The sequence below is a fragment of the Mobula hypostoma genome, chromosome 8 (assembly GCF_963921235.1).
Source record: "Mobula hypostoma chromosome 8, sMobHyp1.1, whole genome shotgun sequence".
NCBI classification, from domain to species: Eukaryota; Metazoa; Chordata; class Chondrichthyes; order Myliobatiformes; family Myliobatidae; genus Mobula; species Mobula hypostoma.
Genome location: NC_086104.1, coordinates 44,660,220 through 44,683,518, shown reverse-complemented (window position 1 = coordinate 44,683,518; position 23,299 = coordinate 44,660,220). Strand labels below are relative to the sequence as shown.

The 23,299-nt window shown below is 43.0% G+C and overlaps 1 protein-coding gene across 2 annotated transcripts in view; it reads right to left on the bottom strand.

The window, feature by feature from the left end:
• Positions 1-23,299, bottom strand: part of gpatch2 (G patch domain containing 2) — a 300,732-nt gene that overhangs the window by 273,996 nt on the left and 3,437 nt on the right. The window lies entirely within an intron of this gene.

The following is a 23,299-nucleotide window of genomic DNA, read 5'->3' as shown; positions in this document are numbered from 1 at the left end:
CTTTTACTACGCAGGTAGACATGAACAATTAAAAGTCTAAATGGACTATTCTATCATGAATAATGTATTTCTATTGTTTTGAACATAAGAATACAAGAAAAAAGCCGGACCAGGTCACCCGCCTCTCAAGTCTCAACTGGACATACTGGAGGTTGTGGTCGAACAAAGGACCCTCTGGAAAACCTCGGCAATTCTGGACCATGTTTCTTAACCCCTGCATAACACCCTGGCTGAGCAGAGGAGCACTTTCAGTAGAAGACTAAGACAACTTAGCCCAAAGAGTGCTATATGAGGTTATTCTTACCCTCGGCTAGCAGGCTCTGTAATGAGTCAATCTATAGCTGGGGAAGTGATTTTATAATCTTGTATCTAACTATCTATTTTCTGATAATCATGTTTGAACTGCCCAGGTATTATCTGCTTCCCACAGTCTTTAATTCCCAGATCTTTGAACAATATATTTACTTCCCCTTTAAATCTCCCCATTGATCTATCCTGCACAACCTTCTAAAGATAATTCCAGAGAGTTACCAATCTCTCCAATGTTATTCCTGTACAACTCTGATTTCAATGACCATCCCTATTTTGGAACTATGTTAACACATTCAAGATTCTTCTAGTAATGAAAATACTTCTTCAAGCCCCCCAACGATCTTGTATGTTTCAAAAGGGTCACTCCTCATTCTCTACACCTGAAAGGATAAAGATCTAATTCTTCTAGCCTCTCATGATAGGGCAATTTTCTCATCACCGGTGAATAGCCTAGCAAATCTCTTTTATGATTTCTTCCTAGGTCAGTATGGTACTGTTATGTGGTTTCAGTGGTACTATGCACAATTGTAACAACACTTCCCGATTACTAGACTGCAATAAAAGCCAATACTCACTTGCACTTCCTGCACCAGCCTACTCATTATTTAGATAATAGTATATCTCTAGGTTAACCTACCAATGTGCATAATCTATCACTTTCCGCCCAGTAAATTCTGGTTACCATGTTTTCATCCACTCACTCAGTCTACTGAGTTTATGAGTTCGGATGTCATAATGCAGCTGTACAAAAACGTGCTTAGGCCATATTTGAAGCATTGTATATAGTTCAAATCACCAGATTACAAGCAGCATATGATAGCATTAGAAATAGTGCAGAAGATATTCCCCAGGATGTTGCCTGGAATGGACGGCTTTTCTTACAAGGAGAGATTGCCTAGGGTTTATTCTCAATAGAAGGCTGAGAGGTGACCTTATAGAAGGCCATGGATAATCAGAGTCTTTTACTTAGCATGGGGAGTCTAAACAACAGAGCATAGGTTTGAGGTGGGAGGGAATAACTTTAAAGAAGATTGGAGCAGGAAGTTTTTTTTCACACAGAGGGTGGTGGTTATATGGTGTGAGTTGCCTGAGGAAGTGGTCAGGCAGATAAATATATGTAAACCAACACCAGCAAACGAACAGTTTGGCTATCCAATTCGGGTAATGCAAAGTCTTTTTTTTTATATAGTTTTTTTTTATAGCTCCCAAAGGAGCATTTTTAACAATGAGCAAGCCTTATTTTGCAGAACTTTGGCAGATACAAACACAGTGGTGCTTAAATGACATTTGGACAGGTACTTGGATAGGAAAGTAGTAATAGAATACAGGCCTAATATGTGCAAATTGGATGAAAGTAGACAGCAGACCATATTTGGCAAGGATGAGTTGGGTTGAATGTGCCATACAACTTTATGACTATCTATGTCCAGTTGCAGAGTCCCAATATTCTCATTCTAAATTGCACCTCCACTTATTTTCCTATTATCAGCAAACTCAGATGTTTTATACTCTGCTCCTTTCTTCAGCTCATTAACATGGAATATAAATAATTGAGGGCCATGAACTAATCCTTGGAACAACCCATTGGTTCCATCTGGAATCATCAATCCATGCTAATACACTTCCCTCAAGCCACTGAGCTCGGCTCTTGTGCACCAGCCTTTTACTGGCATTTTGTCAAATGTCTTCTGAAAATCCAAATACCTATTGGTTCTCCTCTATCAACTGTACTTGTTTCATCCACAAAGAACTCTTGCACAATTATCAAATGTGATTTGCCTTTCAGTAAATCTGTATTGGCTTGCTTTGATTACATTGAGCTTCTCTGAGTGACTAATTAGAAACATAAGAACACAGAAAACCTACAGCACAATACAGGTCCTTCGGCCCACAAATCTGTGGCCAACATGTCCTTACCTTAGAAATTACCTAGGTTTACCCATAGCGCTCTATTTTCTGAGCTCCATGTACCTGTCCAGGAGTCTCTTAAAAGACCCTATCGTATCCACCTCCACCACCACCGCCGGCAGCCCATTCCATGCACTCACCACTCACTGCATAAAAAAATACCCCTGACATCTCCTCTGTATCTACTTCTAAGCACCTTAAAATTGTGCCCTCTCGTGCTAGCCATTTCAGCCCTGGGAAAAAGCCTCTGGCTATCCACACAATCAATGCCTCTCATCATCTTATACACCTCTATCAGGTCACCTCTCATCCTCTGTCGCTCCAAGGAGAAAAGGCCGAGTTCACTCAACCTGTTTTCATAAGGCATGCTCCCCAATCCAGGCAACATCCTTGTAAATCTCCTCTGCACCCTTTCTATGGTTTCCACATCATTTCTGTAGTGAAGTGACCAGAACTGAGCACAGTACTCCAAATAGGATCTGGTCAGGGTCCTATATAGCTGCAACATTACCTCTCGGCTCCTAAATTCAATCCCACGATTGATAAAGGCCAATATGCCATATGCTTTCTTAACCACAGAGTCAATCTACGCAGCAGCTTTGAGTGTCCTATGGACTCGGACCCCAAGATCCCCCGATCCTCCACACTGCCAAGGGTCTTACCATTAATAATATATTCTGCCATCATATTTGACCTACCAAAATGAACCACCTCACGCTTATCTGGGTTGAACTCCATCTGCCACTTCTCAGTCCAGTTTTGCATCCTATCAATGTCCTGTTGTAACCTCTGACAGCCCTCCATACTATCCACAACACCCCCAACCTTTGTGTCATCAGCAAGTTTACTAACCCATCCCTCCACTTCCTGATCCAGATCATTTATAAATATCATGAAGACTAGTGGTCCCAGAACAGATCCCTGAGGCACACCACTGGTGACTGACCTCCATGCAGAATATGACCCGTCTACAACCATTCTTTGCCTTCTTGTGGGCAAGCCAGTTCTGGATCCACAAAGTAATGTCCCCTTGGATCCCATACCTCCTTACTTTCTCAGTAAGCCTTGCATGGGGTACCTTGTCAAGCGCCTTGCTGAAATCTATATACACTATATCTACTGCTCTACCTTCATCAATGCGTTTAGTCACATCTTCAAAAAATCCAATCAGGCTTGTAAGGCACAACCTGCCTTTGACAAAGCCATGCTGACTATTCCTAATCATATTATGCCTCTCCAAATGTTCATAAATCCTGCCTCAGGATCTTCTCCATTAACTTACCAGCCACTGAAGTAAGACTCACTGGTCTATAATTTCCTGGGCTATCTCTACTCTCTTTCTTGAATAATGGAACAACATCAGCAACCCTCCCATCCTCCGGAACCTCTCCTGTCCTCATTGATGATGAAAAGATCATTGCCAGAGGCTCAGCAATTTCCTCCCTCGCCTCCCACAGTAGCCTGGGGTACTGAATGCACTAGGAAGTGGAGGAAGGGAATGAGCACAACAAAGTTGGATCAGAGTGAGGAAAGTTGAGAAGAAAATTTTAATGTGGGAAAATGGGGTAGGCAGCTCACACGTAAAGAGGTGAGCATGAGGATTTTACCTGTCTGAGTGAAAATAGAATTGATATAGGAACTAAGTCTGGCTTGCTCTCCACTTTGTGAACACAGTGGGGAATAAAATTGGTTTCCCAGGGAATATGCTGTGGTGGCAATAACAGAAGCTTCACTCACAATGGGGCATGACTGGCCCTTAACTATCTCCCAGTGAAACTCAATCACAGGACAATTTACAATGACTGATTAACCTACTCAGTATGCCTTTGGACTGTGGGAGGAAACCGGAGCACCCAGGGAAAACCCACGCATTCCACTGGAAGAGTGTACAGACCCTCCTTACAGATGGTGCCCGAATTGAACTCATGACATCCTGAGCTGCAGCGGCATTGTGCTAATCACTACACTGCCATGGTGCCCATGGTATTCAGCAAGGATAGGGAACAGAATGGAGTATTATTACTTAAGTAAAATATTACATTAATAAATACACAGAAGTCATATGGATCATATATCTGGTTACAGTATTGGGTTGGAGAAAACAGACCAGTAACAGAACTGGTCGTGTTCTATGAGTTACAAATGAGTGAGAGAAATAGAGGAGTTGATGACAATGGGGGAACTTCAATTATTCAATTATAAACTGACATAGTTGTAAGGGCAGAGTGGGTGAATCATTTTTGACTAATTATTTCTTCTTTGACTATAGATGCCAGCATCTTGCAAACAATAAATGTTAAGCTAACAAACCAACACCATATGCTTTTCATGTTCCTCTTTTTTTTAAGCAATGGGGTTGCATTTGCAATTTTGTAACCTGATGATGAGCTTTGTAAAAACTCAACCAGTGTTGTGGCTGCTTCCTTTGCGTGCAGATCATCAGGACCTGCTAACTTGTTGATTTGTCTGCCTTTAGTCCCAATAGCTCCTCCATCCCTCAGTAAATGCTACAAGTCCTCCTATCAGAATTTTGGGGGGATATTTGCAGTGTTCACCACTGAAAACTGTTGCATAGTATCAATTTAATTTATCCTCAACTTCCTTGTTCCATATTACCGTAGTGACCTAATTTTTATATATCCATAAAAAGCTTTGCTGTTTTTGATATTACTTGCATATTTTTTCTCATAATCAATATTCTTTGTCCTTATTTTTTTCTCCCACTGCAGCTGCTTGTACAAACATATAATTTCTGGTATTCTGGAATACTGCCAATCTATATGCTCTAAATTATTAAATAGTTAATTCACAGTTGCCTCGATTTAAAATTTAGAAAAACTTAAGGTCAATTAAATAAGGATTCTCTAACAATCTAAGAAAGAATTACCTGTTCGAAACATATATGTAAATCAACACCAGCAAGAGAAAAGATTGGCTATCCAATTTATGTAATGCAAAGCCTTCTTTTCAATAGTTTTTATAGCTCCCAGAGGAATATTTTAACAAAGGGCTAGCCTTATTTTGCAGAATTTTGATTAATATCAGAACTCACCATACTTAAATTTCTCATACATAAACAAGCCCTCTCCATTGATTTTCTTCTCTTCCTGGCCTAACCCCAATTTTGTATTGATACGCAAGCACAAGGAAATCTGCAGATGCTGGAATTTCGAGCAACACACACAGAAGTTTTTGGTGAACGCAGCAGCCAGGTAGCATCTCTAGGAGGAGGTACGGTCGACGTTTTGGGCTGAGACCTGTACCTCTTCCTAGAGATGCTCCCTGGCCTGCTGCGTTCACCAGCAACTTTTATGTGTGTTGTTTAGTACTGATATGTGGGATTACATACAAGTCAATGCCCAATTAAAGGCATTCAGAATCAGGTTTAATATTACTGGCATATGTCATGAAATCTGTCATAAAACAAAAGTTGTATGCCAATATTTGACTTGATTTTATCCAAAATTAGGTTCCCTGCATTTAAGAAGAATTAGACCCTCTACCAAAGGCACAAAAGCAGTCAAGTGTAGGCATTGTAGCAACTATTGTCAAATGGATAAATTAAGCTTCTAATTTTACATCAGTACTTATAGTTGCTTGCAGTCTTACTTTTGGAATCATCATCTGTAAATCTGATCTATCTGTCAGCATTTACCAATAACCTATGAGGAGGTTAATGCTTCATTGCCTGTTTAATAAAGTACAAAAAAAAATTAAATATACATGTCCTCGTGCCTTCTTACACCTAATGTTCCTTTGTTGCATCACCATATACAACCCTGAGATTCATTTTCTTCTGGGCATACTCAACAAATCCAATAACCATAATAGAATTAATCAAAGACTGCATCAACAGGGAGAACTGTGCAAACACAAAAAGAAAGAAAAAAGTCATGATAATAATAAATCAATAAGCAATAAATATCGAGAACATGAGATGAATAGTCCTTGAAAGTAAGTCCATAGATTGTGGGAATAGTTCAGTGATGGGACAAGTGAAGTTGGGTGAAGTCATCCCCTCTGGTTCAGGAGCCTGATGTTTCAGGAATAATAACAGTTCCTGAACGTGGTGGTGTGAGTGCTGAGGCTCCTGTACCTTCTCCTGATTGCAGCAGCAAGAAGAAAGTATAACTTGGGTGGTAGGGGTCCCTGATGATTGGTGCTACTTTCCTGCAATAACGCTCTGTGTAGATGCACTCAGTGGTGGGGAGGGCTTTACAAATGATGGACTGGGCTATTTCCAATGATTTTTTGTAGGATTTTCTATTCAAGGACATTAGTGTTTCTATACCAAACTGTGATGCAGCCAGTCAATATACTCTCCACTACACTTCTTTCGGAGTTTATCATGTTTTAGATGTCATGGCAAATCTTTGCAAACTCCTAAGAAAGTAGAGGCACTGCCATGCTTTCTTCGTAGTTGCACGTATGTGCTAGCTCCAGGACACGACCTCTGAATTGATAACACTGAGGAATTTAAAGCTGCTGACCCTCTTCACCTCTGATCCCACAATGAGGACTGGCTCCAGTTTCCTACTCACGAAGTCAGTAATCAGCTCCTTGGTCTTGCTAACATTGAGTGAGAAATTATTGTTGTGGCATCACTAAGCCAAATTTTCAATCTCCCTCCTATATGCTAATTCATCACCACCTTTGATTCAGCCTGTGACACTGGGATTGTCAGCAAACTTGAATACGGCTTTGGAGCTGTGCTTAGCCACACAATCACAAGTGTGACTAAGGGAACTAAGCACACCGCCTTGTGGTCCACCTGTGCTGATGGAAATGGAGATTACTCAATGGAATTTAGAAGAATGAGGGAAGGGGATCTCATAGTGAAAGGTCTCGACTGAACGAATGTGGCAATGATGCTTCCCATAGTGGTGGAGACTAGGACCAGAGGGCACAGTCTTCAAATAAGGGGCAGGCTGTTTAGAACAGAAATGAGGAGGAATTTCTTCAGCCAGAGGGTGGCGAATATGTGGTATTCATTGCCATAGACAGATATGGAGGCGAAGTCATTGTATATATTTAAAGCAGAGGTTAATAGGTTCTTGATTAGCCAGGGAGTCAAAGGTTACGAGGAGAAGGCAGGAGAATGGGATTGAGGGACAATAAATCAGCCATGATGGAATGGCGGAGCATACTTCAAGGGACAAATTGCTTAATTCTGCTCTCATGCCTTATGGTCCTGGAAATCTCTAGCCAATGAGAAATCAAAATAAAGGAATGCTTGCTTTATAAAATCTTGAGATTATGCTTTGGGTACACACAAATAACTTGCATAACTGACATTATCACATAACCCACCAATCCGTTCACTCATCAGCCACCTTCCGCCTTGTCTGTGGAAGAATGTGCAGTTCCTATTTAAGTCATCTCAGAACCCACAAGCCCAGAGTGGATCAACTTGCATTAGAACCCAAAGGATTACAGCAGATGAGGAAAAATAAATTCTAGATATGCAGTATCCCAGACCATAACAATAGCTAGACCATAAGACCATTTGGTTGACATATTGTCTCTCTCAACTTCATTCTCTTGCCTTCTCCTTGTAACCTTTAACACTCTTAATTATCAAGAACCACCCAACCACTGTTTTAAATATACCCAATGACTTTGCTTCCACAGCCATCTTCGGCAATGATGACTTTGTTACTTGCAGTTGACTTAGATATACCTATATATTAGCAATGTTCATGTGACACTGCCTACGATTCAAGATTGCTTAATGTAATTTCCTGTACACAAGTATAAGGAGAACAATATAACCATATAACAATCACAGCACGGAAACAGGCCATCCGTGCCGAACGCTTACTCTCACCTAGTCCCATCTACCTGCACTCAGCCCATAACCCTCCATTCCTTTCCTGTCCATCTAGCTATCCAATTTTACTTTAAATGACAACATCGAACCTGCCTCTACCACTTCTACTGGAAGCTCGATCAACACAGCTACCATTCTCTGAGTAAAGAAGTTCGCCCTTGTGTTACCCCTAAACTTTTGTCCTTTTTGAACTCATGTCCTCTTGTTTGAATCTCCCTTACTCTCAATGGAAAAAGCCTATCCACGTCAACTCTATCTATTCCCCTCATAATTTTAAATACCTCTATCAAGTCCCCACTCAACCTTCTATCTGCCAAAGAATAAAGACCTAACTTGTTCAACCTTTCTCTGTAACTTAATAATTGTTACTCTGGATCCGATGCACAAAAAACACACAAAAGGTAAAGAACACAATAATAAAAACAAACAATAAATATAAATACATAGGGTAGCTTATATACAAAGATTGTTGTATGTCCACAAAGTGATACTAGGCTGTACATAAGGTGACTAATGAGAAAAAAATAAAGTATGGAATTAGTCATGGAGGTGTTGATCAGTCTTACCGCTTGGGGAAAGTAACTGTTTTTGAGTCTGGTGGTCCTGGTATGAATGCTATGTAGCCTTCTCCTTGCTGGGAGTGTGGCAAACTGTCCATGAGCAGGGTGTGTGGGATCGTTCATGTATTTGGCCCTTTTCCAGCACCTTCCTGTATACATATCCTTGATGGCAGTAGGTTGGAATCAGTTATGTGTTCAGCAATTTTGACTACCGGTTATAGAGCCTTCCTGTCTGTCGCAGTGCAGTTTCGGTACCAAGCAGTGATGCAATTTGTTAGGATGTTCTCTATTGAACCAATTTCCCCCGGGGTCAATAAAGTATGACTATTGTGCATGACGTGAGAATGAAGGTGTAAAGTCCAGCTCTCTTCAACCTCCTCAGAAAACAGAGGCATTGGTCAGCTGTCTTGACTGTAAGATTGTGGCAACCATCACTAAGGGCCCTCACTATCCAAGACACGCCTTCTCCACATTACTATCATCGGAGAGAAGGGATAGGATCCCGAAGACCCATATTCGATGATTCAGAAACAGATTTTTGCCTCCAACTTCTGATTTCTTAATGGTGCATAAATCCATGAATATTAACTCATTTTGTATTATTTATATAGTTTTGCAATTTATAGTAATTGTATGTTATTACATGGTCTGCTGTCACAAAACAACAAATTTCCTGTCAATTCAATTCAGTGATAATAAATATGATTCTGATTCTTTCAAGCAATCGTGGGTGTTTACTTTCACAATTATTTTCTATCAAAATTTGCTCAGGATACGTTATCTCAAAGTTTTTTCCATTTGTATATTGAATATTTACCTTAAATTACATTTTGTGCACAGTAAGAAACACAAAATTGATAAAACATAAATTGTCTGAGGAGGATGAATCAGAAGTCAAATAATGGTTTTGTTTCAGGTATTTTTAAAGAAAAGTAGAAAATGTTGAACCATACATGTCAGACCGCAGATGAGAAGAGAAAAACAGAGGCAGCATTCTATGTTGATAACTTTACATCAAGTACAACAGGTTTAAAACAACAGACACAAGAGATTTTGTAGATGCTGGAAACCTTGAGCATCACACTCAAAATACTGGAGGAACTCAGCAGGTCAGGCAGCATACATGGAGGGAAATTAAGGGTTTCGGCCTGAAAGTTCGACTGGTTATTTCCCTCCATAGATGTTACCTGATCTGCTGAGTTCCTCCAGCATTTTGTGTGTAACACAATGTTTTTGCTTACTCTTAAGTAAAATGTAGTATATTCTGTGGATTATTTATACCAACATACCTGTGATATGCTGCAAGTTTTTCTTTGTACTTGTACCTCACTGTACTCGTGGACATGATAACAAAGTCGACATGACTTATCTATCTTAATTCAATCTGCCATTCATTTCAGTGAAGCAGCAATTCACTTGCAATTCTTCCAGTCCAGTGTATTGCAAAAGATGTTCATAATACAGTGTCTTCAACACTGGAGAAACCAAAGAGATTGAATAGCCATTTTGTGTTTTATTCTTGTTCAATCTTTAGACACAACCCTGATCTTCCAATTCCATCTAGGTATGTTACAGCTTTCTGACTCAATATCAAATTCAACTGTTTCTGAAAATTCACTTTTTCTGTACATATCAGAACTGGGAGGTTCTGCTGCAAGCATGTCAACTATAAGATTCTCAGATTTCTTCTCTCTGCAGAATATTGAATCTTAATCAGGTTTATTATCACCGACATGTCATGAAAAGTGTTATTTTGTGGCAGCAGTATAGTGTAATACATAAAAAAAATTACAAGTTACAAGACATATATAAAAAATAATTAGTACAAAAAAATACAAAATATTGTTCTTGGACCATTCATAAATCTGATGGGAGGAGAAGAGCTATTCCTAAAACATTTGAGTGTACATCTTCCAGCTCCTGTAGCTCAACCTTGATGGTAGTAATGAGAAGAGTGCATGTCCTGGCTGGTGAGGATCCTCAATGATGGATGTGGCCTTCTTTAAGCACCACCTTTGAAGATGTCCTTAATGGTGTCAGCTTAATCTGCCAGCCATTTCCCATAGTTCAGTTTCTCTGCACAATTTCAGCCTGCACTGCACAATTTCCCAGTTTTCTTTCCCTCTCTAGCTGGCATCATTAAACCTACCAACAAGACAGCTATGTAAGCAGTATTTTACCACAGCAACAAAGACCTCATCCTTTTAGTCCTTCTCTCATCCTATCTGCAATATAAAACTAATTAGCTTTCCCATTGATCCAATTCCAATGTAATTCTTCTGTTTCTTTTCTATAGGTTCTATTTGACTTGCTGCTTGCTTTTTCACTATATTCTACTATTTTACAGCACTCATGATATCCTCCACGATATTTGTTTACATTTTCCTTCCCCACAATCAACTTAGATACACCTGTCACTCCTTAGCTTTCAGTGTTCAAAGGGCTAGATAAATGTTAATACATGGAAAGTCAGCATACTGGTACACATAAACTAGTTAAGCTAGGCAGTTCAGTGAATAAATACATATTTTCTGCTATAGCAACTTTACAAGTCAGATGTACTACCTCTAATGCTCGAATTACTATGATTTCTGGGAAAATGAAGGAACCCAATTCCCAAATACAAATGATTCAAGAGACTCAAAGGTGTAAGTATGCTGAAAGCTTAGTTATCAAATTTTTTTCACATTGTGATACTTAATCAAACAACGTTCACAATTTAATACAATTCCATCACCTAATGAAAAGATTCAACTGCCATGCTTTAGGAAAAACATTCCTAATTCTGACGCTGAAGACTATGGAATACCTTCCCAGTCCACAATGCAGCACACAAAATATGTTGGCAAATATTGCAGTATGGAAATTGGAGAGCACATCTTTCAAGCAACATATTCAGTCCAGGCCAAGGCATTATCTTGAAGAGCTAGGTGCTTTTCCCAGAATTTTGGCCAAAATTTATCCCTCAATATGCATCTGTAAAATACATCCGCTTTACCCTGCACTGCCATAGTTTTTTTTATATAACAATGACTACAATTCAGAAGTTTTTTTCTCAAGGTAAAAAAGATGTCTTGGAACATCTCAAGAACAGTAAAGACAAATGCAGGTCTCATTTTTAATAAACTTGAGATTTGTATTCTCTGTTTCCACTCATACATGAAAAGGTGTTTATTTAAGGGCAACTGCAGGCTTTCCTCATCAGAAGACAAATTAGTGACCTCCTGAAAAAAAATCCAATCAATCCAGCAGGGGCCCCAGCTGCACAGCTGAAGAGAATCTCCTAGTCCTTGTGTTTGTAGACAGCATCCATTTCCTACAGAAGATCCAAGACTTTCTGCATCATGGTCTGGTATAGCAATTTGAATGCACAGGATTGTAATAAGCACTGAGAGTCGTGCATTCTGCCCAAGGATCAACAACGATCATCAAAGATCCCCAGCACCAAGCCAGACCATCTCTCTGAAGCTACCATTCGCCAGGATATACGGAAGCCTGGAGTCCCACACTACCAAGTTCAAGGACAGCTACTTCCTTTCAACCATACAGTTCTGGAACCAAGCAGCAAAACCCTAACCACTACAGTTTAGCAACACTATGACCACCTGGTGTATTCTATATATTCTGCATCAAACTAAAGAATCAGACACAACATCCACAATAGCAATCTGGCACATTCTTGGTAAAATCTATTGTTAGAATCAAATCCAATGTTTCCCTTTGCATGTAAAAATTCACTGATTCTTAATAACAAAATTCCCAGAAACTACATTAAAACATTTCAAGTCGCAATACATCCCAAACTGTGCCAAACCAAGTGGATGTCCTGCTGTCCTATTACGTAGAAAGGTAATTACAGCATTTAGCTCAATATTGAAATAGAATTATGCCTGAAAAATCAATGAAAATATCAATTTGTAGGATAGAAATAAATAAAAAGGATCATGAACAACCAACATATCAAGAGATTCTCTGATGTCCCAAAGAACACAAAATATAATCCACCTTTACGACATATACCAACTTATTGACTCTTTATAGCCTTAATTTTTACTGAAGTTCTAAAACTTGGCAGACAGGATCTTCACTCACAAATTCATAACTTTATCACCCACTGGGAAATGGAGGGCATTCCAGGGGACCCTAATTAAGAGCAAATTCAAGAGAAGAGACAAACACAACTGTAGTAATTACAGATGTCGCAGGCTAAGTCATTGCCTGAGTTTTATCCAAATGTTACCTCCTTGTTATACTTATTATACTTTATTGTTGCCAAACAATTGATACTAGAACGTACAATCATCACAGCGATATTTGATTCTGTGCTTCCCGCTCCCTGGATTACAAATATTAAATATTAAAAATAGTAAAAATTAGTAAATGTTAAAAATTTAAATTATAAATCATAAATAGAAAATAGAAAAATGGGAAGTAAGGTAGTGCAAAATAAAAACAAGAGGCAGGTCTGGATATTTGGAGGGTACGGCCTAGATCCGGGTCAGGATCTGTTCAGCAGTCTTATCACAGTTGGAAAGAAGCTGTTCACAAATCTGGCTGCACGAGTCTTCAAGCTCCTGAGCCTTCTCCCGAAGGGAAGAGGGACGAAAAGGGTGTTGGCTGGGTGGGTCGTGTCCTTGATTATCCTGGCAGCACTGCTCCGACAGCGTGCGGTGTAAAGTGAGTCCAAGGACGGAAGATTGGTTTGTGTGATGTGCTGTGCCGTGTTCACGATCTTCTGCAGCTTCTTTTGGTCTTGGACAGGACAACTTCCATAGCAGGTTGTGATGCACCCTAGAAGAATGCTTTCTACGGTGCATCTATAAAAATTAGTGAGGGTTTTAGGGGAGAGGCCAAATTTCTTTAGTTTTCTCAGGAAGTAAAGGCGCTGGTGGGCCTTTTTGGCAGTGAACTCTGCCTGGTTGGACCAAGTCAGGTCATTTGTGATATTGACCCCGAGGAACTTAAAGCTTTTGACCTGTTCCACTTGCGCACCACCGACGTAAATTGGGTCATGCGGTCCGCTACTCCTTCTGAAGTCAACAACCAATGCCTTCGTCTTGCTGACGTTGAGGGATAGGTTACTGTCTTCGCACCATGCCACCAGGTTCTTAATTTCCTCTCTGTATTCAAACTCATCATTACCCGAGATACGGCCTACAATTGTTGTGTCATCAGCAAACTTATATATTGAGTTTGATGGAAACTTGGCTACACAATCATGGGTGTACAGTGAGTACAGCAGGGGTCTGAGTACACAGCCTTGTGGGCCACCGGTGCTCAGAGTGATTGTAGAGGAGAGCTTGTCCCCTATTTTTACAGCCTGGGTCCTGTCTGTGAGGAAGTTGAAGATCCAGCTGCAGATCTGAGTGCTAAGGCTCAGGTTCCGGAGCTTAGGAATCAGTTTATTTGGAATGATGGTATTAAAGGCAGAGCTGTAGTCAATGAAAAGGAGCCTTACATATGTGTCTTTGCTCTCCAGGTGTTCTAAGGAGGAATGTACGGCCAGAGAGATGGCATCTGCTGTTGACCTGTTGCTCCGGTAGGTGAATTGCAAAGCGTCGAGGTTGACCGGTAGGCTGTGGTTGATGTGTGCCATAACCAATCTCTCGAAGCACTTCATAGCAATTGATGTCAGAGCCACAGGTCGATAGTCATTCAGGCATGCCACCTTGCTGTTCTTCAGCACTGGGATTATCGTTGCCTTCTTAAAACACAAAGGGATCTTAGACTGAAGCGAGAAGCAGTTGAAGATGTCAGCAAACACTCCAGCTAGCTCACTTGCACAGGCCCAGAGAACCCATCCTGGGATGCCATCTGGGCCCGTCGCCTTCCTTGGATTTATCTTCAGAAAGGCCCTTCTAATGTCCTCCTCGGTGACGATGAATCTCGATGCCACCAGGTCCGGTTCATCCGGAGGGAGCAGGACGCTCCTCTTCTGTTCGAATCTTGCGTAGAATACGTTTAGTTCGTCAGGAAGAGAAGCGCCACAGTTATTGATATTCCCAGCATTTTCTTTGCGCCCAATGATCTCATTTAGACCCTGCCATAGTCTACTGGCATCCCTCTGATTAGCCTGGGCTTCCAACTTGGCTCGATATTGCCTTTTGGCGCCCTTAATGGCTTTCCGGAGTTCACGCCTGGATTCCGTGTAGCGACTAGTATCCCCGGACCTAAAAGCCGCAGCTCTAGCCTTTAAAAGGGATTTGACCTCATAATTCATCCAAGGTTTCCGGTTAGGGAATACCCAGATTGTCTTGCAAGACACACAGTCCTCCGTGCATTTCCAAATAAAGTCCGTGACAGCTGAGGCATACTCATCGAGGTTAGCTGCCGAGTCCTTGAATATTAACCAATCCACCGATTCAAAGCAGTCACGGAGGACCTCATCCATTTCCTCCGTCCAACGTCACACTACTTTTGACACCGTGACCACCCGCTTCAGTTTCTGTTTGTAAGGCAGGAGGAGGAGTACAGCCTGATGGTCCGATTTTCCGAAGTGAGGTCGTGGGACGGAACGGTAGACATCCTTGACTGCTGTGTAGCAGTGGTCAAGTATATTCAGGCCTCTACTGGGGCAGGAGACATGTTGGTATAACTTTGGCAGCGCCTTTCTGAGGCTGGCCTGGTTAAAGTCTCTGGCTGTAATAAGCAAAGCCTCCGGATACCTGGTATCAAGTTCACTGATGTTGGCATACAGTAGCACACTCCATGTCCGCCTGGGGGGGAATGTAGACCGCTGTCAGTATGACCGAGGTGAATTCCCGTAGCAGATTGTAGGGACGACACTTCACCGACAGGTGTTCCAGCATCCTTCTCAAATTTGTTAATCACATAATTTGTTTGAAATATAGAAACCTAGAAAACCTACAGCACAATACAGGCCTTTCGGCCCACAAAGCTGTACCGAACATGTCCCTACCTTACAACTACCTAGGCTTTACACATAGCCCTCTATTTTTCTAAGCTCCATGTAGCCATCCAGGAGTCTCTTAAAAGGCCCTATCGTTTCCACCTCCACTACCGTCGTCGGCAATCCATTCCACACATTCACCACTCTCTGCGTAAAAAAACTTACCCCGACATCTCCTCTGTATCTACTTCCAAGCAGCTTAAAACTATGCCCTCTTGCGCTAGTCATTTCAACCCTGGGGAAAAGCCTCTGACTATCCACACGATCAATGCCTCTCATTCTCTTACACACCTCGATCAGGTCACCTCTCATCCTCCGTTGCTCCAAGGAGAAAAGGCCAAGTTCACTCAACCTATTCTCATAAGGCATGCTCCCCAATTCAGGCAACATCCTTGTAAATCTCCTCTGCATCCTTTCTATGGCTTCCACATCCTTCCTGTAGTGAGGCAACCAGAACTGAGCACAGTACTCCAAGTGGGGTCTGACCAGGGTCTTATATAGCTGCAACATTACCTCTCGGCTCTTAAACTCAATCCCACAATTGATGAAGGTCAATGCACTGCATGCCTTCTTAACCACAGAGTCAACCGGCACAGCAGCTTTGAGTCTCCTATGGACTCAAACCCCAAGATCCCTGTGATCCTCCACACTGCCAAGAGTCTTACAATTAATACTATATTCTGCCATCATACTTGACCTACCAAAATGAACCAGCTCACACTTATCTGCGTTGAACTCCATCTGCCACTTCTGAGCCCATTTTTGCATCCAATCAATGTCCTGTTGTAACCTCTGACAGCCCTCCACACTATGCACAACACCCCCAACCTTGGTGTCATCAGCATATTTACTAAACCCATCCCTCCACTTCCTCAAACAACAGGAATTCTGCAGATGCTGGAAATTCAAGCAACACACATCAGAGTTGCTGGTGAACGCAGCAGGCCAAGCAGCATCTGTAGGAAGAGGTGCAGTCGACGTTTCAGGCCGAGACCCTTCGTCAGGACTAACTGAAGGAAGAGTGAGTAAGGGATTTGAAAGTTGGAGGGGGAGGGGGAGATCCAAAATGATAGGAGAAGACAGGAGGAGGAGGGATAGAGCCAAGAGCTGGACAGGTGATAGGCAAAAGGGGATACGAGAGGATGATGGGACAGGAGGTCTGGGAAGAAAGACAAGGGGGGGGACCCAGAGGATGGGCAAGAGGTATATTCAGAGGGACAAAGGGAGAAAAAGGAGAGTGAGAGAAAGAATGTGTGCATAAAAATAAGTAACAGATGGGGTACGAGGGGGAGGTGGGGCCTAGCGGAAGTTAGAGAAGTCAATGTTCATGCCATCAGGTTGGAGGCTATCCAGACGGAATACAAGGTGTTGTTCCTCCAACCTGAGTGTGGCTTCATCTTTACAGTAGAGGAGGCCGTGGATAGACATGTCAGAATGGGAATGGGATGTGGAATTAAAATGTGTGGCCACTGGGAGATCCTGCTTTCTCTGGCGGACAGAGCGTAGATGTTCAGCAAAGCGGTCTCCCAGTCTGCGTCGGGTCTCGCCAATATATAAAAGGCCACATCGGGAGCACCGGACGCAGTATATCACCCCAGTCGACTCACAGGTGAAGTGTTGCCTCACCTGGAAGGACTGTTTGGGGCCCTGAATGGTGGTAAGGGAGGAAGTGTAAGGGTATGTGTAGCACTTGTTCCGCTTACACGGATAAGTGCCAGGAGGGAGATCAGTGGGGAGGGATGGGGGGGACGAATGGACAAGGGAGTTGTGTAGCGAGCGATCCCTGCGGAATGCAGAGGGGGGGGGAGGGAAAGATGTGCTTAGTGGTGGGATCCCGTTGGAGGTGGCGGAAGTTATGGAGAATAATATGTTGGACCCAGAGGCTGGTGGGGTGGTAGGTGAGGACCAGGGGAACCCTATTCCTAGTGGGGTGGCGGGAGGATGGAGTGAGAGCAGATGTACATGAAATAGGGGAGATGCGTTTAAGAGCAGAGTAGATAGTGGAGGAAGGGAAGCCCCTTTCTTTAAAAAAGGAAGACATCTCCCTCGTCCTAGAATGAAAAGCCTCATCCTGAGAGCAGATGCGGCAGAGACGGAGGAATTGCAAGAAGGGGATGGTGTTTTTGCAAGAGACAGGGTGAGAAGAGGAATAGTCCAGATAGCTGTGAGAGTCAGTAGGCTTATAGTAGACATCAGTGGATAAGCTGTCTCCAGAGACAGAGACAGAAAGATCTAGAAAGGGGAGGGAGGTGTCAGAAATGGACCAGGTAAACTTGAGGGCAGGGTGAAAACTGGAGGCAAAGTTAATAAAGTCAACGAGTTCTGCATGCGTGCAGGAAGCAGCACCAATGCAGTCGTCGATGTAGCGAAGGAAAAGTGGGGGACAGATACCAGAATAGGCATGGAACATAGATTGTTCCTCCACTTCCTCATCCAGGTCACTTATAAAAATCACACAGAGTAAGGGTCCCAAGACAGATCCCTGAGGCACACCACTGGTCACCGGCCTCCGTGCAGAATATGACCCGTCCAGAAGCACTCTTTGCCTTCTGTGGTCAAGTCATTTCTGGATCCACAAAGCAATGTCCCCTTGCATCCCATGTCTCCTTACTTTCTCAATAAGCCTTGCATGGGGTACCTTATCAAATGCCTTGCTAAAATCAATATACACCACATCTACAGCTCTACCTTCATCAATGTGCTTAGTTAAATCCTCAAAAAATTCAGTAAGACTCACTGGCCTATAATTTCCTGGGCTAACCCTACTCCGTTTCTTGAATAAGGGAACAACATCCACAACTCTCCAATCCTTCGGAACCTCTCCCATCCTCATTGATGATGCAAAAATCATTGCCAGAGGCTCAGCAATCTCCTCCCTCGCTTCCCACAGTAGCCTGGGGTACATCCCATCCAGTCCCAGTGACTCATCCAATTTGATGCTTTCCAAAAGCTTCAGCGCATCCTCTTCCTTAATATCTACATGCTCAAGTTTTTCAGTCCACTGCAAGTCATCCCTACAATTGCCAAGATCCTTTTCCGTAGTGAATACTGAAGCAAAGTATTCGTTCGGTACCTCCGCTATTTCCTCCGGTTCCTGACACTTTTCCACCGTCAGTAGAGTTATTGACCCCTTCCTATTCCTAACTTCTAACCACAACCCCTCCATGACTTCCTCCTTTTCTGCAGCCGTGACACTATCTCTGATCAACAGTGCATTGCCCCCACCTCTTTTGCCTCCCTCCCTGTCCTTTCTGAAACATCTAAAGCCTGGCACTTGAATTAGCCATTCCTGCCCCTGCACCATCCAAGTTAATGGCCACAACATCATAGCTCCAAGTGCTGATCCACGGTCTAAGCTCAACTACTTTGCTCATAATACTCCTTGCATTAAAATAGACACATCTCAAACTATCAGTCTGAGCGCATCCCTTCTCTATCACCTGCGTATTCTCCCTCTCACACTGCCTACAAGTTTTCTCTATTTATGAGCCAAATTCATAATACTCCTCGCATTAAAATAGACACATCTCAAAACATCAGTCTGATCGTGTCCCTTCTCTTTCACCAGCCTATTCTCCATTTCGCACGGTCTCCAAGCTTTCTCTATTTGTGAGTCAACCTCCCTTTCTTCTGTCACTTTAGTTCTGTTCCCACCCCCCAGCAATTCTAGTTTAAACTCTCCCCAATAGCCTTAGCAAACCTTCCCGCTCGGATATTGGTCCCCCTCAGATTCAAGTGCAACCCGTCCTTTTCGTACAGGTCATACCTGGCCCAGAAGAGGTCCCAATGATACAGAAATCTGAATCCCTGCCCCATGCTCCAATCCCTCAGCCACACATTTACCCTCCACCTATTCCTATACTCACTGTCACATGGCACAGGCAGTAATCCTGAAATTACTACCTTTGAGGTCCTGCTTCTCAACTTCTTTCCTAACTCCCTGTAGTCTGTTTTCAGAACCTCCTCCCTTTTCCTACCTATGTCATTGGTACCAATATGTACCACGACCTCTGACCATTCTCCTTCCCACTTCAAGATATCGTGGACGCGATCGGAAACATTCCGGACCTGGCACCTGGGAGGCAAACTGCCATCCGCATTTCTTTCCTGCATCCACAGAAACACCTATCTGACCCCCTAACTATAGAGTCCCCTATCACTGCTACCATCCTCTTCCTTTCCCTACCTTTCTGAGCCACAGGGCCAGACTCTGTGCTAGAGGGACGGCTGCCATTGCTTCCTCCAGGTAGGTTGTGCCCCCCAACAGTACTCAAGCAGGAGTACTTATTGTTAAGGGGGAGAGGCACTGAGGTGCTCTCTAGCACCTTCTTCTTGTCCTTCCCTCTCCTGACTGTTACCCACTTCTCTGTCCCCTGTGGTCCTGGGGTGACTACCTGCCTATAGCTCCTCTCTATCACCTCGTCACTCTCTCTGACCAGATGAAGGTCATCAAGCTGCATCTCCAGTTCTCTAAAGCGGTCCCTAAGGAGCTGAAGCTTGACACATCTGGTGCAGATGTGGTCATCCGGGAGGCCGGGAGTCTCCAGGACCTCCCACATCTGACACCAAGCACAGAAAACCAGCCTCACACATATACTTTCTGTCTTTATTTTAAACAGATAACCTACCTGGCCTCGACCCCTTATCGCCTAAGCCCCGTTGAGCTAAACCCTTCTTACTCTGTCTCCCACTACTCTGTCACCTGCTCCGTAAATCTGTCTTCTTTTAAAATTCTTCCTGCTGTTCTCACTGGCCAACCTCTACGCGCTTGCGCAGTCGTGCCCCGTTCAAACTGCTGAAGAAAGAATTGCTCAGCAGATCTATCATGTAATGGATTTGATTGATTAAAATAAATCAAAATAAATATTTTGATTTATTTTAATCAAAATAAAAGCAGAAAATCCTGGAAACACTCAGCAAGCTAGGCCACATCTGTGGGAAGAGAAAGAACAAAAAATATTTCAGGTCAAAGACCTTTTATCAGACAAACTGTAAACAATGCTATCTGATCAATGAATGAATGGGAACCACTGGAGAGGGAAGATATGGACAAAATAATATAATAGGTCCAGGAAAATGAGCACAACAGGTCAGGCTGGCCATGTTGGGGGGAAAACACAAACAAGCTGTGCCAGTAACTGATACAAATAGTAAAATCAAGTTACCTCAAGTTGTGGAAGTCAATATCAAGCTAAGATGGCTGAAACATGCCAAGATGAAAGATGACATGTTGTCCCTCAAGCTTGCATTAGTTCTCACTGTAACAGTACAGGAGACCAGAGTGATAAATTAATTAATTGGTTTATTTCTACCAAATGTACCGAGGTACAGTGAAAAGCTTGCCTTGCATATCATTCCAACAGGCCAATTTAATACAACAGTGCATCAATCTAGTACAAGGGAAACAGATAACGAAGTATTACAGTTATAAAGAAAGTGCAGTGCAGGTAGACAATAACATGCAAGGTCATAACAAGGAAGATTCTGAGACCAAGAGTGTATTTTATCATATCAGGGAAACATTCAAAAGTCTTATGACAGACAGCAAGTTGAAGCTGTCCTTGAGCTTGGTGGTATATGCTTTTACGCTTTTTATCTTCTGCCCAATGGAGAGCAGAGAACAGAGAATGTCTGGGGTGAGTGGGGTCTCTGGTTATGCTGGTTGTTTTACCAAGGCAGTGAGACAAAGCGGTGAGAGGTATAGACAGTTCATGGAGGGGAAGCTGTTTTTTGTGATGTGCTGAGCTATGTCCAGAACTCTGCTGTCTTTTGTCATCATGAACAGAGTAGTTGCCATACCAAGCCGTGATGCATCTAGATCGGCTGCCTTCTATTGTGCATGGATAAGAACTGGTGAGGGTCAAAACGGATATGCCAAATTTCTTCAGCCTTCTTAAGTCAAACGACTAGAGAGCTTACCTGGTTGTGGTGTCAATATGGTTGGACCTATTCTGAATATTGGTGGGTCAAGGTAGTCTTGGAGGATGGACTTAATGCACATTTCTCAAAGCACTTCATGATGGTGGACGTCAGAGCTACCAGGCAGTAGTCATTAAGGCATATTACCATCTTTCCCTTTGGTGCTGGGGTGATAGTGGTCTTCTTAAACCAGGTGTAACCACAGATTGAAGTTAAGAATATCTGCAAATACCCCTACCTGCTGACCTGCACAAGATCTAAGGACATGGCCCGTGGCACCGTCTGGGGCACAGATTCACTCTACTGATGTCGCATCTGCAATTGGACTGTGGGTTCAGATGCAGGGAGGGCTGTCTAGGTGAATGGTAACATTTCAACCCCTTCTGTTCAAAATGTGTGTAGAATGTATTAACCTCAGCGGGAAGGGATGAGCTGTTGTTGGCAATGCTGCCTGACTTGTTTAGTAGATCATTAGAGTATGTAAGGTATGCCTCATCTGACGGCTGGTCTGGGACTCTATTTTGGACTGGTACTAACTCTTGGCATTCCTAATAGTTTTTTGGAGGTCATATCTCAATTTCTTGTAAAGGCCAGGGTCATGTGGTTTTGAACACTGCAGTCCCAGGCTTCAACATAGGGTCATGGAGTCATAGATCACTACGCCAGAAAAACAGGCCCTTCAACCCATCTACTCCATGCCAAACTATTATTCTGCCAAGTCCCATCAACCTACACCTGGACCAAAGTCTCCCATATCCCTCCTATCCATGCACCTAAAATAGAGTTGAACACCAGCTCACAGCCTTTTCGCATGCTACCTCTGCCTCCCGGAATCCTCTTGGAGACTGCAGAGCACTGAAACACCCAAACGATTTCCAAACTGCAAATCACAGGCTCCAACAGTTTCAAAATCACATTCAGAACAAAAAAACAAACATAAAAGAAGTGAACAACAGGAATTCTGCAGATGCTGGAAATTCAAGCAACATACATCAAAGTTGCTGGTGAACGCAGCAAGCCAAGCAGCATCTATAGGAAGAGGTGCAGTCGACGTTTCAGGCCGAGACCCTTCTAAAAGAAGTGAAATATTTTGGTTCATGATCTATTCAGAAGATGGTGATTGAAGAAGTGCTGTACGCAGGCCCCATCTTGAGCGGAATTCAAGGAATCGGGAACTGTATTCTCAGATCCCTCTGTCCTACCGCACTCCTCAGTGCCCTGCTGTTCACTGCACATGTCCTACCAAAGTTCAATACCTCACACTTGTCTAAATTAAATTTCATCTGCCATTTTTCAGCCTAATCCTCCAGCTGGTCCAAATTCCGCTGCAAGCTTTGAGTGGAGCAGAGATTGGATCTCCCAGTAAATCTATGATATCCCGTTTGGAAACATCCAGATCGTCCTCTTTGATATATAGTCCTCAACCCACTTGCTAATTAAGTCCAGGGGTATATGGGGTGTCAGGGAGGGGTAGCACCTCTGGTGGGGGAACATGTTGCATCCTTTTCAGGTGATTTGTCCACCTTTGGTCCCCACCTGGCACTCAGCTCTCACCTGTGGCTCCCCGTAGCTGGTTGCATGCGACAGCGGCCACACCCCGGGCAACAGCTTTGACAAGCCATTTAAACCAGGTGAGGGCAGCCGATGGGTCTCAAACCCTCGGTGAGATAGGGAGATGTCTATCCCAGCATGTGAAGACAGACTCCGATGGATTGAGTGGGCGAGACCAATGGAAGGTCCAACGGTCAAGAAGGCGGTCTCTGCAAGCGCTGTGGAATGTGTAGAGCACAACAAGACACAGAAGACGTCCTGGTCATCCACTGCGCCTCGTCCCATCCCCAGCCGTCTCGACTCTTGTTA